Source organism: Salvelinus sp. IW2-2015, linkage group LG7, assembly GCF_002910315.2.
Source record: "Salvelinus sp. IW2-2015 linkage group LG7, ASM291031v2, whole genome shotgun sequence".
Classification (NCBI taxonomy): domain Eukaryota; kingdom Metazoa; phylum Chordata; class Actinopteri; order Salmoniformes; family Salmonidae; genus Salvelinus; species Salvelinus sp. IW2-2015.
In genome coordinates, this window is record NC_036847.1 from 32,185,403 (window position 1) to 32,200,467 (window position 15,065).

The 15,065-nt window shown below is 46.2% G+C and overlaps 1 pseudogene; it reads right to left on the reverse strand.

Moving 5' to 3' along the window:
• LOC111966143 (sodium channel protein type 8 subunit alpha-like) overlaps positions 1-15,065 on the reverse strand; it is a 125,413-nt pseudogene that overhangs the window by 69,050 nt on the left and 41,298 nt on the right.

The following is a 15,065-nucleotide window of genomic DNA, read 5'->3' on the forward strand; positions in this document are numbered from 1 at the left end:
GTTACTCTGTGGTTGAAGCTCTGTTACTCTGTGGTTGAAGCCCTGTTACTCTGTGGTTGAAGCTCTGTTAGTCTGTAGTTGAAGCCCTGTTACTCTGTGGTTGAAGCCCTGTTACTCTGTGGTTGAAGCCCTGTTACTCTGTGGTTGAAGCCCTGTTACTCTGTGGTTGAAGCCCTGTTACAAAGCTCTAAATAGTCTTTATCTGAAACCAAACCCTGATGTTTAAGTTTACTTAGAAGGGAACTGAAAAAAAATGGAACATTGGAGTGTCAATATGTGACCTCAAATGGAAACATGAATAACTGCCTGTTATTTAGTCCTATTCCATCTTCCTCCAGGAATGCATTGCACAGTGACAAACAGTGACCTTTGACACTGGTCCTCTCACCTGGTTCATGATGGAAGACTTGCGGCCTAGCCGGTTGTCAGGGAAACGGAAGCGGCTCTTCTTACTGCCGTCATCCGACTCGGACTTGACAAACTTCTCGCAGTCCCCCTTCTCCTCCCGCTGCGACTGCTCTTTCTGGCGCCACTTCTTCTTGCGGTTGCGCCGCTCCTTGGCGCTCTTGGAACTGAGCTTGGACATCTCTGACGAGCTACAGGACAGGGTCCCCCCGCCGTCATCATCCCCTACGTCCTCCGACACCGTGCCTGCCGTCGTCGCCATGGCGTTGGCCTATCGCAAACCGCCACACCGGGAGAGAGAGTGAGAAAAACACCTGCGTGTCCATTCCCACTGAAATCTCATTCATACCGTACGCAAATACACAATGCATTTAGCTAGCTACGCAAAAATAGCAATCCTGCGTAGTTGTATCGAGATACAAATTGCGGGGCTGCATCTGCACTTGACTTACTTGGGTTGTGCAAGTTTGCATATTTTTGCTAAGCAAGTACGCAGAACAGCCATTTTGCATAGCTTGGCTTCAGAGACATGGCTGTACAGCTTATATCAGGCTAAACAGATTTAAACTAGCCATATGTGACAGACAGGTTTCCAACCCCAGTTTGCTGTGAGCCAAAAGAGTGCATTAGCCCGCTAAGCCAAAGCCTAGGCATTGACTCAGGAAGCCCATGCAAATCTTCAGGTCTCAGGCAAGGTTACTCACCTCCGTCACAAACACAGTGAGGTATAGGAGCACGGTAACGAACACTGCTCCACTGTTTATATTAGACACAACAGATTTAAAGCAAACAGACAGTCAAGGATAGGAGTGGAGTATAGTAAGCACAGACAGTAAAAAGACAAGCACATACAGTATACACAGAGAGATGACAGACAGACAGACAGACAGACAGAACAGACAGAGACAGACAGACAGAGCAGACAGACAGACAGACAGAACAGACACTGACCTGTGCGGCCTCCTGCAGAGACAGTAACAACAAAGACAAAGAAACAAACACATATGACATATACAGTGTATGGCACAAAGAATGCATCTGAAATGGCACCCCTTTCCCTAGACATTGTGCACTACCTGGTCAAAAGTAGTGCACTATAAAGTCTATCGGGGAAAAGGTCCGATAGACATGCTGAGACACAGAGACACTGGGATACTGACCTGTGCAGCCTCCTGCTGGTTCTTGATCTGCTCCAGCATGGCTTTGAACTCTGCCTCTTTCTGCTCAGCCTCCTCCATGGTGGCCTGGTTCTGCTCCTCATAGGCCATGGCCACCACAGCCAGGATCAGATTGACCAGGTAGAAGGACCCCACGAAGATCACCAGCACAAAGAAGATCATGTAGGTCTTCCCTGCTGCCCGCAGGGTCTGGGAGGGGGGAGAGAAGACAGCAGAGGGTTCCAAAAGGGTTCTTTGGCTGTCCCCATAAGAGAACCCTTTGAAGAACGCTTTCTGGTTCCAGGTAGAACCCTTTTTGATTCCAGGTATAACCCCTTTGGGTTCCACGTCGAACCCTCTGTGGAAAGGGTTTTTACATGGAATCCAAAAGGGTTCTACCTGGAAATAGAACACTGATATTTGACCTATACCCTCTGACCTCTAACCGAATAACCCTGTCGACCTTAGGGTCTGGAAGAGAACAGAGAGTACAGCAGAGTCAGACACTTGTCTCCCATCCAGTTCTCCAGAAGAGGTCGTCAATTTGTTCCCCCTCCTTTATCCAGGCCGTCATTGTATAGATAGCCTGCAAAGTTCTGTCATACTTTCCAGGTCTATACCCAAACAGTTCGAACTTCTACTTTTAAAAATTAATCTCTCCAGAAATAAGTCTCTGACTGTTGCCGCCTGCTATCGACCCCCTCCTCTCCCAGCTGTGCTGGATTTGGGTGAAGGAGAAATGGTGGGGGCTTTGGCAGGTTGCTGTGGAGGGTGCCGGGCAGTTGACCGGGGTAGGGGTAGCCAGGTGGAAAGCATTGCCAGACGTAGAGAAAGGCTTATTGAAATTCTCAATTATAGTGGATTTATCGGTGGTGACAGAGTTTCCTAGCCTCAGTGCAGTGGGCAGCTGGGAGGAGGTGCTCTTATTCTCCATGGACTTTACAGTGTTCCAGAACTTTTTTGAGTTAGTACTACAGGATGCAAATTTCTGTTTGAAAAAGCTGTTTGAAAAAGCTACCTCCTCATGCCTTTTGCACACACTGTATATAGACTTTCTTTTTTTCMTACTGTGTCATTGGCTTGTTTATTGTGTTATTGGCTTGTTTATTCCATGTGTAACTCTGTGTTGTTGTCTGTGTCACACTGCTATGCTTTATCTTGGCCAGGTCGCAGTTGTAAATGAGAAGTTGTTCTCAACTAACCTACCTGGTTAAATAAAGGTGAAATAAAAAATAAAAAAATAAAAAACTCTGAGCACAGCCCAATCCAGAAATCTGGCAGTGGCTTCTGATTAAATAACATTTTCACAGAACCTCTTGTTGCAATTTCGATGAGTCTCTCTTGTTCAGATATCGGTAAGTGGACTGGAGGCAGGGCATGAAAGGGATAATGAATCCAGTTGTTTGTGTCATCCGTTTTGGGAAAGTACCAGCGTAATTGTGCACCCAACTCACTCAAGTGCTTCGCCTTATCACATTTGACATTGTCTGTAAGCTTGAGTTAATTTACACACAAAAAATAATACAATGATGGAAAGACCTGTGTGTTGTCCTTGTTAATGCAGACAGAGAAGAGCTTCAACTTCTTAATCATAGCCTCAATTTTGTCCCGCACATTGAATATAGTTGCGGAGAGTCCCTGTAATCCTAGATTCAGATCATTCAGGTGAGAAAAAACATCACCCAGATAGGCCAGTCGTGTAAGAAACTCGTCATCATTCAAGCGGTCAGACAAGTGAAAATAATGGTCAGTAAAGAACAATTTAAGCTCGTCTCTCAATTCAAAAAAACGTGTCAATACTTTCCCCTTGATAACCAGCGCACTTCTGTATGTTGTAAAAGCGTTACMTGGTCGCTKCCCATATCATTGCATAGTGCAGAAAATACACGAGAGCTCAGGGGCCTTGCTTTAACAAAGTTAATCATTTTCACTGTAGTGTCCAAAACGTCTTTCAAGCTGTCAGGCATTCCCTTGGCAGCAAGAGCCTCTCGGTGGATGCTGCAGTGTACCCAAGGTGCAGTGTACCCAAGTGGTGTTGGGAGCAACTGCTTGCACGCGCATTACCACTCCACTATGTCTCCCTGTCATGACTTTTGCGCCATCAGTACAGATACCAACATGAGCAGCAGCTACATTGGGCCACATACGGACCGTTAGTGGAAATCCCGCGAGAGAATTAATGGTTAATGTGATTGGATGTTAATTATTTGACTAGGCTACCTGTATTTGACAATGTGTTGTTATTTCGCTGAACACTAGATGGTTTCATTTTATTTTTGGCAGTGAAAGGAGGCAACTCAGGCGAGAAAAAAACCTCACCCAAATGTATAGCCCAGTTGGAAAATATGAATGGACTAGGAGACCTTTTTACTGAAGAATGTGTCTGGTTTTATGACTGTGTTTTGCTTTTTGTGTATTGTTGTGTATAATAATGTGTATTTTAATGTGTATATGGATGTGTAGTTTAATTTTGATATTTATATTGTATTTTGATGTGTATTGTGGTTCTAAACAGGGCTCACCTGGAAAAGAGACTTTGGTCTCAGCATTGTACCAGGACAACCACCTCTCCCTCAACGTGATGAAGACAAAGGAGACGATTTTGGACTACAGGAAAAGGAGGACCGAGCACGCCCCCATTCTCATTGACGGGGCTGAAGTGGAGCAGGTTGAGAGCTTCAAGTTCCTTGGCGTCCACATCACCAACAAACTAACATGGTCCAAACACACCAAGACAGTCGTGAAGAGGGCACGACAAAGCCTATTCCCCTTCAGGAGACTGAAAAGATTTGGCATGGGTCCTCAGATCCTCAAAAGGTTTTACAGCTGCACCATTGAGAGCATCCTGACTGGTTGCATCACTGCCTGGTATGTCAAAGACTCCAGCCACCCAAGTCATAGACTGTTCTCTCTGCTACCGAATGGCAAGCACTACCGGAGTGCCAAATCTAGGTCCAAAAGGCTTATTAACAGCTTCTACCTCCAAGCCATAAGACTCCTGAACAGCTAATCAAAGAGCTACCCAGACCCCTCTTTTACGCTGCTGCTACTCTCTGTTTATAATCGACGCATAGTCACTTTAACTCTACCTACATGTACATATTACCTCAATTACCTCAACTAACCGGTGCCGCCGCACATTGACTCTGTATCGGTACYCCCTGTATGTAGCCTCGCTTGTTATTTTACTGCTGCTGTTTAATCATTTGTTACTTTTCTTTTCTATTTTCTACTTATCTATTTTTCTTTTCTTAAAACTTCTTAAAGCATTGTTGGTTAAGGTCTTGTAAGTAAGCATTTCACTGTATTCGGCACGTGACAAATAAAATTGTGATTTGATTGACAGGAGAGAGAAGAGCGAGAGACGCGGAGAGAGAGGAAGAGAAGAGAGAGAGAGAGAGAGAGAGAGGGGGGGGGGGGGGGGGGGGGGGGTCCGGTAGAAAGCTCAGCGCTGGGAGGAATATCCAACACACTGCGACAGTCCTCAGCAAGACAGAGGCCTACTCCTGGATACAGTGCATATGATGTACGGCAATCTTAAAACCCGCTAATGTTATCACAGGTAGTGTGTATGGTTATCACAGGTTATCACAGGTTCATGCTCTAACAACATCCGCAGAGTACGACCCTGCCTCACACAGGAAGCGGCGCAGGTCCTAATCCAGGCACTTGTCATCTCCCGTCTGGATTACTGCAACTCGCTGTTGGCTGGGCTCCCTGCCTGTGCCATTAAACCCCTACAACTCATCCAGAACGCCGCAGCCCGTCTGGTGTTCAACCTTCCCAAGTTCTCTCACGTCACCCCGCTCCTCCGCTCTCTCCACTGGCTTCCAGTTGAAGCTCGCATCCGCTACAAGACCATGGTGCTTGCCTACGGAGCTGTGAGGGGAACGGCACCTCAGTACCTCCAGGCTCTGATCAGGCGCCTACACCCAAACAAGGCACTGCGTTCATCCACCTCTGGCCTGCTCGCCTCCCTACCACATGAGGAAGTACAGTTCCCGCTCAGCCAGTCAAAACTGTTCGCTGCTCTGGCCCCCAATGGTGGAACAAACTCCCTCACGACGCCAGGACAGCGGAGTCAATCACACCTTCCGGAGACACCTGAAACCCCACCTCTTAAGGAATACCTAGGATAGGATAAAGTAATCTTCTACCCCCCCCCCCCCCCTTAAAAGATTTAGATGCACTATTGTAAAGTGGCTGTTCCACTGGATGTCATAAGGTGAATGCACCAATTTGTAAGTCGCTCTGGATAAGAGCGTCTGCTAAATGACTTAAATGTAAATGTTAAATGTGTATGCATGCGCACTTATTGAACTGCTGGGTTGAACTATCGCTTGTCCGATCTGATAGTCTGAAAAAATACAATGGAAATAATTTCTGATCATTGGCAATCCACCCAGGGTTCTCTTCCAAATACTGCCACTGCACCATCGAGAGCGTCCTGAGCGGTTGCATCACGGACTGGTACGGGAATTGCTCTGTCCACGACTGCAAGGTGCTCCAGGGGTGGTGAAGACAGCCAGCACATCTCTGTGACGTGCTGCCACCCATCCAGGACATCTACTTGAAACGGTGCTTAGAATAGTCCTGCAGCATCATCAAGGACCTCAACACCCACACCACTAGCTGTTCACTCCCTTACCATCGGGAGACAGACAGTATCGGAGCATGAGGTCTGATAACAACAGCTCAAAGACAGTTTCTACTGCTGAGCACTTGAACTGGAATGACCACCTGCTCTGACTTTCTGCACCTTAACACACACACACACACACACCACACCACACACCACACACCACACACACACACACACACACACACACACACACAACACACACACACACACACACAGAAGCTATACACTCATCCACCACACACACACACACACACACACACACCACACACACACATCACACACACACACACACACACCACACACACACACACACACACACCACAGAGATATACACTCCAACACACACACACACACCACAAACACAACACACACACACACACACCACACACACACACACATCACACACACACAACACATCCACATCACACATCCACACACACACACACTCACGTGCACACCCACACATATATAACACTCATCCACACACTCATCCACACACTCATCACACACACACACACACACACCACACACACACCACACAACACACACACACACACACACACACACACACCACACACACACAACACCACACACACACACACACACACACACACTACACCAACACTTTAACATTAAAATCACTTCTAGATTGATGGAGACATTATACATCTTAGTACCTTATCAATTATGATTTGTATCAATATGGATTGAGAGACAGGGAAGCAGGAACGAGTATTTTTGCCTGAGCCAATGCAACGACGCGGAGATCATTCTGGCAATTGAAACACCAGTTATCAAGCGTCAACAGTGAAGAGGCGACTCCGGGATGCTGGCTTTTCTAGGCAGAGTCCTCTGTCCAGTGTCTGTGTTCTTTCGCCCTTCTTAATCTTTTATTTTTATTGGCCAGTCTGAGATATGGCTTTTTCTTTGCAACTCTGCCTAGAAGGCCAGCATCCCAGAGTCGCCTCTTCACTGTTGACGTTGACACTGGTGTTTTGCGGGTACTTAATATGAAGCTGCCAGTTGAGGACTTGTGAGGCATCTGTTCTCAAACTAAACACTCTAATATACTTGTCCACTTGCTCAGTTGTGCACCGGGGCCTCCCACTCCTCTTTCATTCTGGTTAGAGCCAGTTTTGCGCTGTCTGTGAAGGGAGTAGTACACAGCGTTGTACGAGATCTTCAGTTTCTTGGCAATTTCTCCGCATAGCCTTCATTTCTCAGAACAAGAATAGACTGACGAGTTCCAGAAAGAAAGTTCTTTGTTTCTGGACATTTTGAGCCTGTAATGCGAACCACAAATGCGATGCTCCAGATACTCAACTAGTCTAAAGAAGGCCAGTTTTATTGCTTCTTTAATCAGAAAAACAGTTTTCAGTTATGCTATACATATTGCTCAAGGGTTTCTAATGATCAATTAGCCTTTTAAAATGATAAACTTGGATTAGCTAACACAACGTGCCATTGGAACACAGGAGTGGTTGTCGTTGATAATGGGCCTCTGTACGCCTATGTAGATAGTCCATTAAAAATMTGCCATTTCCAGCTACAATAGTCATTTACAACATGAACAATGTCTACACTGTATTTCTGATCAATTTGATGTTATTTTAATGGACAAAACATTTGCTTTTCTTTCAAAAACAAGGACATTTCTAAGTGACCCCAAACTGTTGAACAGTAGCGTAACTCAAAACCAAACCAACATATCCTTTGGTAAAACAACAAGCCTGTCTCACCAGCATAAATATACAATATCATAGATAGAAGTCATGTATATAATACTGTATGTTCTATTTCATTCTGTGCTCACCAGCATGTAGAGGTTCTCCCAGAAGTCCTGTGTCATGAGTCTGAAGAGAGTCAGGAAAGCCCATCCAAAGCTGTCAAAGCTGGTGTAACCGTAATTTGGATTCCTGCCAGCTTTCATGCATGTGAAGCCTTCAGGGCAGCGGCTGGGGGGAGAGGAGAGGGCCACATAACCATACAAAGACTCAGCAATATTTACATACAAAAACAACATGGCTGCCGGATAGTACAGCTGTCTAGTTTAATGAAAGAATAAGAATAAGGCAGATAGACAGACAGAGACAGACAGAAGGAGAATGACAGAAAGACAGAGAGACAGAGACAGACAGAAAGACAGAAAGACAAGGAAACAGACAGACAGACAGCCAGACAGATAGACAGAGACAGACAGAAGGAGAACGACACAGACAGAAGGAGAACGACAGCCAGACAGCCAGCCAGCCAGCCAGCCAGACTGACTGACTGACTGACTGACTGACTGACTGACTGACTGACTGACTGACACATTTAAACCAGTAGAGAGTGATAGCGCTGAAGTCATTCATGTATCCTATGGAAAACTCCCGATGATGCATGAAGACGGAATTATTTCAATTTGAAGAGCGCCATATGGGGGTGAATGACACCAAAAACACACTAAGGATCATGATGAGGAGACTGGTGGGAGGAGCCATTACAATGAACCTGTCCTCCTATAGATCCTCCCACCAGCCTCCTCTGGTAAATAGCAAAGGATCATGGTCGATGTAGTTGTTTTCATCCTGCCTGAGAGACGCGCGCAAAGATCACGGGCCGGCTCGTGATTGGTCTGTGTCAGCACGTGGTCCTGTGTGACTACAAATGTAGTAGTCAGAATGGATCACTATTTAATTAAATATCTAGATTTGTAGCGAACTTGAAAATAATTCACTGTGGGGATTGAAATTGATCATAATATACTAATTTTAGAGTCCAAAACAGCCGTCTAGAAAACATCTTTGGACCATTCTGGCAATCATAATTTACATAGACTTTCTTGGGCAGACCAGGGTTTTTGGCACAGCTAGGGCAGAGCTCGTGACTTCAGCTCCAGAACGGACACCGGGGGCCTGTATGCAACTCACCCAGAATCTGAACTGTTGCCACATAAAAGGGCATCCAATTGTCTCGGCAGGAAGTAGAAATTTTCTGGTGAAAGAAACACAACACACACATACAGAATAGCATCAGAATAACATTCCCTATCTGTCTTTTCTAGTGGCCAAATTAGGAGAAGGCTAAACCTCTGCAGCTATGTAGATCAGTGGAGGCTGCTGAGCGGGAAACGGCTCATAATAATGGCTGGAACGGAGCGAATGGAATGGAATCAAACACATGGTAACCATGGAAACCATGTGTTTGATGTATTTGATACCATTCCACTGATTCCGCTCCAGCCATTACCACGAGCCCGTCCTCCCCAATTACGGTCCCACCAACCTCCTGTGATGTAGAGGGATATAGGACAAACTTTCTCAGCAAATGTAAACATTTTGCTACGTTGTGCTCTTAAGAACACAACCCTGGTGTGTTTGACTGCGGCCAGGCTACGTACTGTCGTTATTGATGTATTCATCCCAGTCGAAGCCTATGCTGCCGTTGGCCAAGAAGTTCTCGGTGGAGTTGATTGGCCAAATCACGCATTTTTGTCGTAGGTTGCCCATGAAGAGCTGTAGTCCAATCAGAGCGAAGACACCGAGACAGAAGACCGTGAGGATCATAACATCTGACAATTTCTTCACCGATTGGATTAGAGCACCGACAATGGTCTTCAGGCCTGGGGAGGAGAAACACACACACAGACACACGTTTACACACACACACAGACACACGTTTACACACAGACGAACGTTTACACACAGACACACTACGTTGGCAACACCACACAAGCGAAAACGTTGCACAACGTTTCACACACACAGACAACGTTTGCACACACACAGCAAACACTGACAACACGTTTTACACACCCAGACAAACGTTTGCACACACACAGACAAACGTTTCGCACCCACACACAAACGTTGGCACACACACAGACAAAGGTTTTTCACACACAGTCAAAAGACAAACGATGTTTGACACACACAACAAACTGTTCACACACAGCAGACAAAACGTTTGCACACACAGCACACAAACGTTTTGGCAACAACGACAGACAACGTTTGCACATCAACAGACAACACGTTTGCACACACACAGACAAAGTTTGCACACCCATGTTCCAGAAAACGTTTGCACAACACCAGACAAACGTTTGCACACACACAGACAAACGTTTGCACACACACAGACAAACGTTTGCACACACACAGACAAACGTTTTTTTGCACACACACAGACGAACGTTTGCACACACACAGACAAACATTTGCACACACACAGACACAAACGCACAGAGGTACAAACACAGACGGGCGTGCACACACACAAACCAAAGAGATGATGCAGAAGGTTTGTATATGGGAGACGATCTTGGGGTTCCCAGACAAGGTGACTTTGCTGTACTGTATTGCCTGTCTAATAAGTCCATGATCAAAGTACTGTACTGTATTGCCTGTCTAATAAGTCCATGATCAAAGTACTGTACTGTATTGCCTGTTTAATAAGTCCATTACCAAAGTACTGTACTATACTGTCTGTTTTATGTCCATTCCTTCTTCAACCAGTATTCAACTTACAGTATATTGTGCGATGGAATGGATTGTCCTGAGTATCCATTATAACACGCACATTAAACCCTTATGCCTGCGTTGGGTATTTAATAATACAATACACAATACACATTGATGTGTCATCAGTATAATATATAGTATGTACCTGTACACTGAGTATACAAAACATTAAGAACACCTGTTCTTTCCATAACATAAGACAATTGAGACATGGATTGTGTATGTGTGCCATTCTGAGGGTGAATGGGCAAGACAAAATATTGAAGTGCCTTTGAACGGGGTATGGTAGTAGGCAATGTTTCCTCTAAACTGAGTGCGCGCTTTAGCGAGTAGCTCCCCTCGGACTGCCGGTGCTGAAGAAATATGAGATTAAACTTCACTCAATTTTCGACARTTTTCCCCTTTAGTTAACACTATCAAAGTTTCCCCTCACTGTGGGAATTGTGATTGAATCAACGCAATATTAGCCAAGTTCAATGTAATATACCGAAACAAAACAAACTATGCAAGATTTAGTATGCAAAACTAATTGTGTAAGAGATTTTCTTGTAGGCAGAGCGTATTGGTGTATGATTCTATTGCATTGACAGCACAACTCATACTGTACTCTATACGGTGCGCCATAACCAATCAGAGCTGCAGTAGGCCTATATGCAAATAGCCATTGCCATATATGGATCTGTGCCATTCACTTTGAACTGGACTATGTTTAGGCTACAGTAGGAGTGGTCTTGAGTAGATGTATTTGTGTTGAGATCAAAGTGAGAGCTGCATGTAGCCATGTGTGCACATTTGTTCACATGATTTGCTAGTTAGTGAGTTATTAGCCCAGTTATAGATCATTTGTAGTCAACAATGAGGGAGTGATTGCTTCCTACAAGAGCACAAAACATATACATTTCTATCCATCTTTAAAAGCCAGTTGTGAGCCAAAGAGATGTGTTGTATTTTGAGATGATCTTGAATAAGCTAAGTAGCCAATAGGCAGAGGGTAGCATAATTTGTCTGATTCTCTGTAATAATGGGAATAATAATGAATTTGTAAAGTGGTTTCWTGCATCGTTAATTTATATATAACTAGGCAAGTCAGCTAAGAACAAATTCTTATTTACAATGACGGCCTAGAAACAGTGGGTTAACTGCCTTGTTCAGGGGCAGAACGACAGATTGTCGTTCCTTGTCAGCTCGGGGATTCGATCTAGCAACCTTTCGGTTACTGGCCCAACGCTCTAACCACTACGCTACCWGCCGCCTTCATGTACTTATCTATTTTTGTGTATGCAACATGATGGACTGACTGGTTTAAATGTGTATGATGTAAGAAACTATGTGTATGTGACAAGGAARAATTGTCTACAAAAGGTAAAACCTTGCAGTGGGAAAGCTGACATTTGATATCTGACATTTCAATAACATAAATGTAAATAACGGAAAATGTATATTTCATTAGTTAAAAACAGTACAACTTCAGACAAATTTCAACAACTGAAGACATATAAACCATTTTATTATACAAATATGAACAATAAATATCCAAAAGCCATCCCCCTCTGTTTAGAGGATTAGTAAATGAGAGACTCACTGACTGTATACAGTTAGTTGATATGCCACTACTGAACCAGGAAGATATCTATTAATAAGTCCATTACCAAAGTACTATACTATACTGTCTAATAAGTCCATTATTAGTATCACTGGCTGTATACAGTTAATCAAAGAAAAACATGTAAATAACATATCACTACTGAACCAGGAAGAGACGTATAGTATCTTGCCTCGCAAAATATTTCCTCTATGTTACCAGTATGGCCAGTGACTACAGCTAAACCAGAAGGGGAGGACTCCAGGAAACTGAACAGTGAGAGGGCAATCAGTAAGAAAGAAAGGAAGTAACCACAGCAGTACAACAAGGGGATATGATAAGAGGTCAGAGGTTCGGGCAGGCAGGGGCTAGAAACCAATGACATGCAGGCTGAACAGAAACCATTCAATGCCACCGCCACTCTGGGGCCTTTTCCTCTCATACGTGTCATTAGAACATATTATAGAAGAAGAGGTTAGGCAAGCCTCAGAGGGACAAACAGAAGAGGTGTAGCCAAGCCTGTCAGAGGGACAACAGAAGAGGTGTAGGCCAAGCCTGCAGAGGGACAACAAGAAGAGGTGTAGCCAAAGCCTGCAAGGGACAACAGAAAGGGTGTAGGCCAAGCCTGCAGAGGGACAACAGAGAGGTGTAGGCCAAGCCTGCGAGGGACAACAGAAGAGGTTGTAGGCCAAGCCTGCAGAGGGGACAACAGAAAAGAGGTGTAGGCCAAGCCTGCAGAGGGACAACAGAAGAGGTGTAGGCGCCGAAGGGACAACAGAAGAGGTGTAGGCAAGCCTGCAGAGGGACAACAGAAGAGGTGTAGGCCAAGCTTGCAGAGGGACAACAGAAGAGTGTAGGCCAAGCCTGCAGAGGGAACACAGAAGAGGTGTAGGCCAAGCCTGCAGAGGGACAACAGAAGAGGTGTAGCCAGCCTGCAGCAGGGACAACAGAAGAGGTGAGGCCAAGCCTGCAGAGGACACAGAAGAGGTGTAGGCCAAGCCTGCAGAGGGAACAACAGAAGAGGTGTAGGCCAAGCCTGCAGAGGGACAACACGAAGAGTGTAGGCCAAGCCTGCAGAGGGACAACAGAAGAGGTGTAGGCCAAGCCTGCAGAGGGACAACAGAAAGAGGTGTAGGCCAAGCCTGCAGAGGGACAACAGAAGAGGTGTAGGCCAAGCCTTGCAGAGGGACAACGAAGAGGTGTAGGCCAAGCCTGGGCAGAGGGACAACAGAAGAGGTGTAGGCCAAGCCTGCAGAGGGACAACAGAAGAGGTGTAGGCCAAGCCTGCAGAGGACAACAGAAGAGGTGTAGCCAAGCCTGCAGAGGGAACGAAGAGGTGAGGCCAAGCTGCAGAGGGACAACAAAGAGGTTAGGCCAAGCCTGCAGAGGACAACAGAAGAGGTGTAGGCCAAGCCTGCAGAGGGACAACAGAAGAGGTGTAGGCCAAGCCTGCAGAGGGACAACAGAAGAGGTGTAGGCCAAGCCTGCAGAGGGACAACAGAAGAGGTGTAGGCCAAGCCTGGCAGAGGGCAACAGAAGAGGTGTAGGCCAAGCCTGCAGAGGGACAACAGAAGAGGTGTAGGCCAAGCCTGCAGAGGGACAACAGAAGAGGTGTAGGCCAAGCCTGCAGAGGGACAACAAGAAGAGGTGTAGGCCAAGCGCAGAGGACAACAGAAGAGGATGTAGGCCAAGCCTGCAGAGGACAACAGAAGAGGTGTAGGCCAAGCCTGCAGAGGGACAAAGAAAGGTGTAGCCAAGCTGCAGAGGGACAAACAGAAGAGGTGTAGGCCAAGCCGCAGAGGGACAACAGAAGAGGTGTAGGCCAAGCCTGCAGAGGGACAACAGAAGAGGTGTAGGCCAAGCCTGCAGAGGGACAAAGAAGAGGTTAGGCCAAGCCTGCAGAGGGACAACAGAAGAGGTGGTAGGCCAAGCCTGCAGAGGGGAACAACAGAAGAGGTGTAGGCAAGCCTGCAGAGGGACAACAGAAGAGGTGTAGCCAAGCTGCAGAGGGACAACAGAAGAGGTGTAGGCCAAGCCTGCAGAGGGACAACAGAAGAGGTGTAGGCCAAGCCTGCAGAGGACAACAGAGAGGTGTAGGCCAAGCTGCAGAGGGACAACAGAAGAGGTGAGGCCAAGCTGCAGAGGGACAACAGAAGAGGTGTAGGCCAAGCCTGCAAAGGGGACAACAGAAGAGGTGTAGGCCAAGCCTGCAGAGGGACAACAGAAGAGGTGTAGGCCAAGCCTGCAGAGGACAACAGAAGAGGTGTAGGCCAAGCCTGCAGAGGGACAACAGAAGAGGTGTAGGCCAAGCCTGCAGAGGGACAACAGAAGAGGTGTAGGCCAAGCCTGCAGAGGGACAACAGAAGAGGTGTAGGCCCAGCATGCAAGGACAACAGAGAGGTGTAGGCCAAGCCTGCAGAGGGACAACAGAAGCCCTTCAGGGCTTCCAGTTCCATGTGTGAGAGACATTCTGTTTCTGGAAATGTTTGCATTCTATGGACTAATTGCTTCAGCCACTGGGGGGTTCTGCCTGAAGATGATGCCTGTCCTGAAGGAAGAGCTCTGGGTGAGACTGTAGGGTTGGGGTAAGATAAGGTAAGATTCTGGCTTGGTAGTAGGTTTGTGTAAGATGAGGTAAGAGTCTGGCTGTAGTAGGTTGGGGTAAGAGTCTGGCTGTAAGTAGGGTTAGGGTAAGAGTCTGGCTGTAGTAGGGTGGGGTAAGAGTCTGGCTGTAGTAGGGTTGGGTAAGAGTCTGGCTGTAGTAGGGTTGGGGT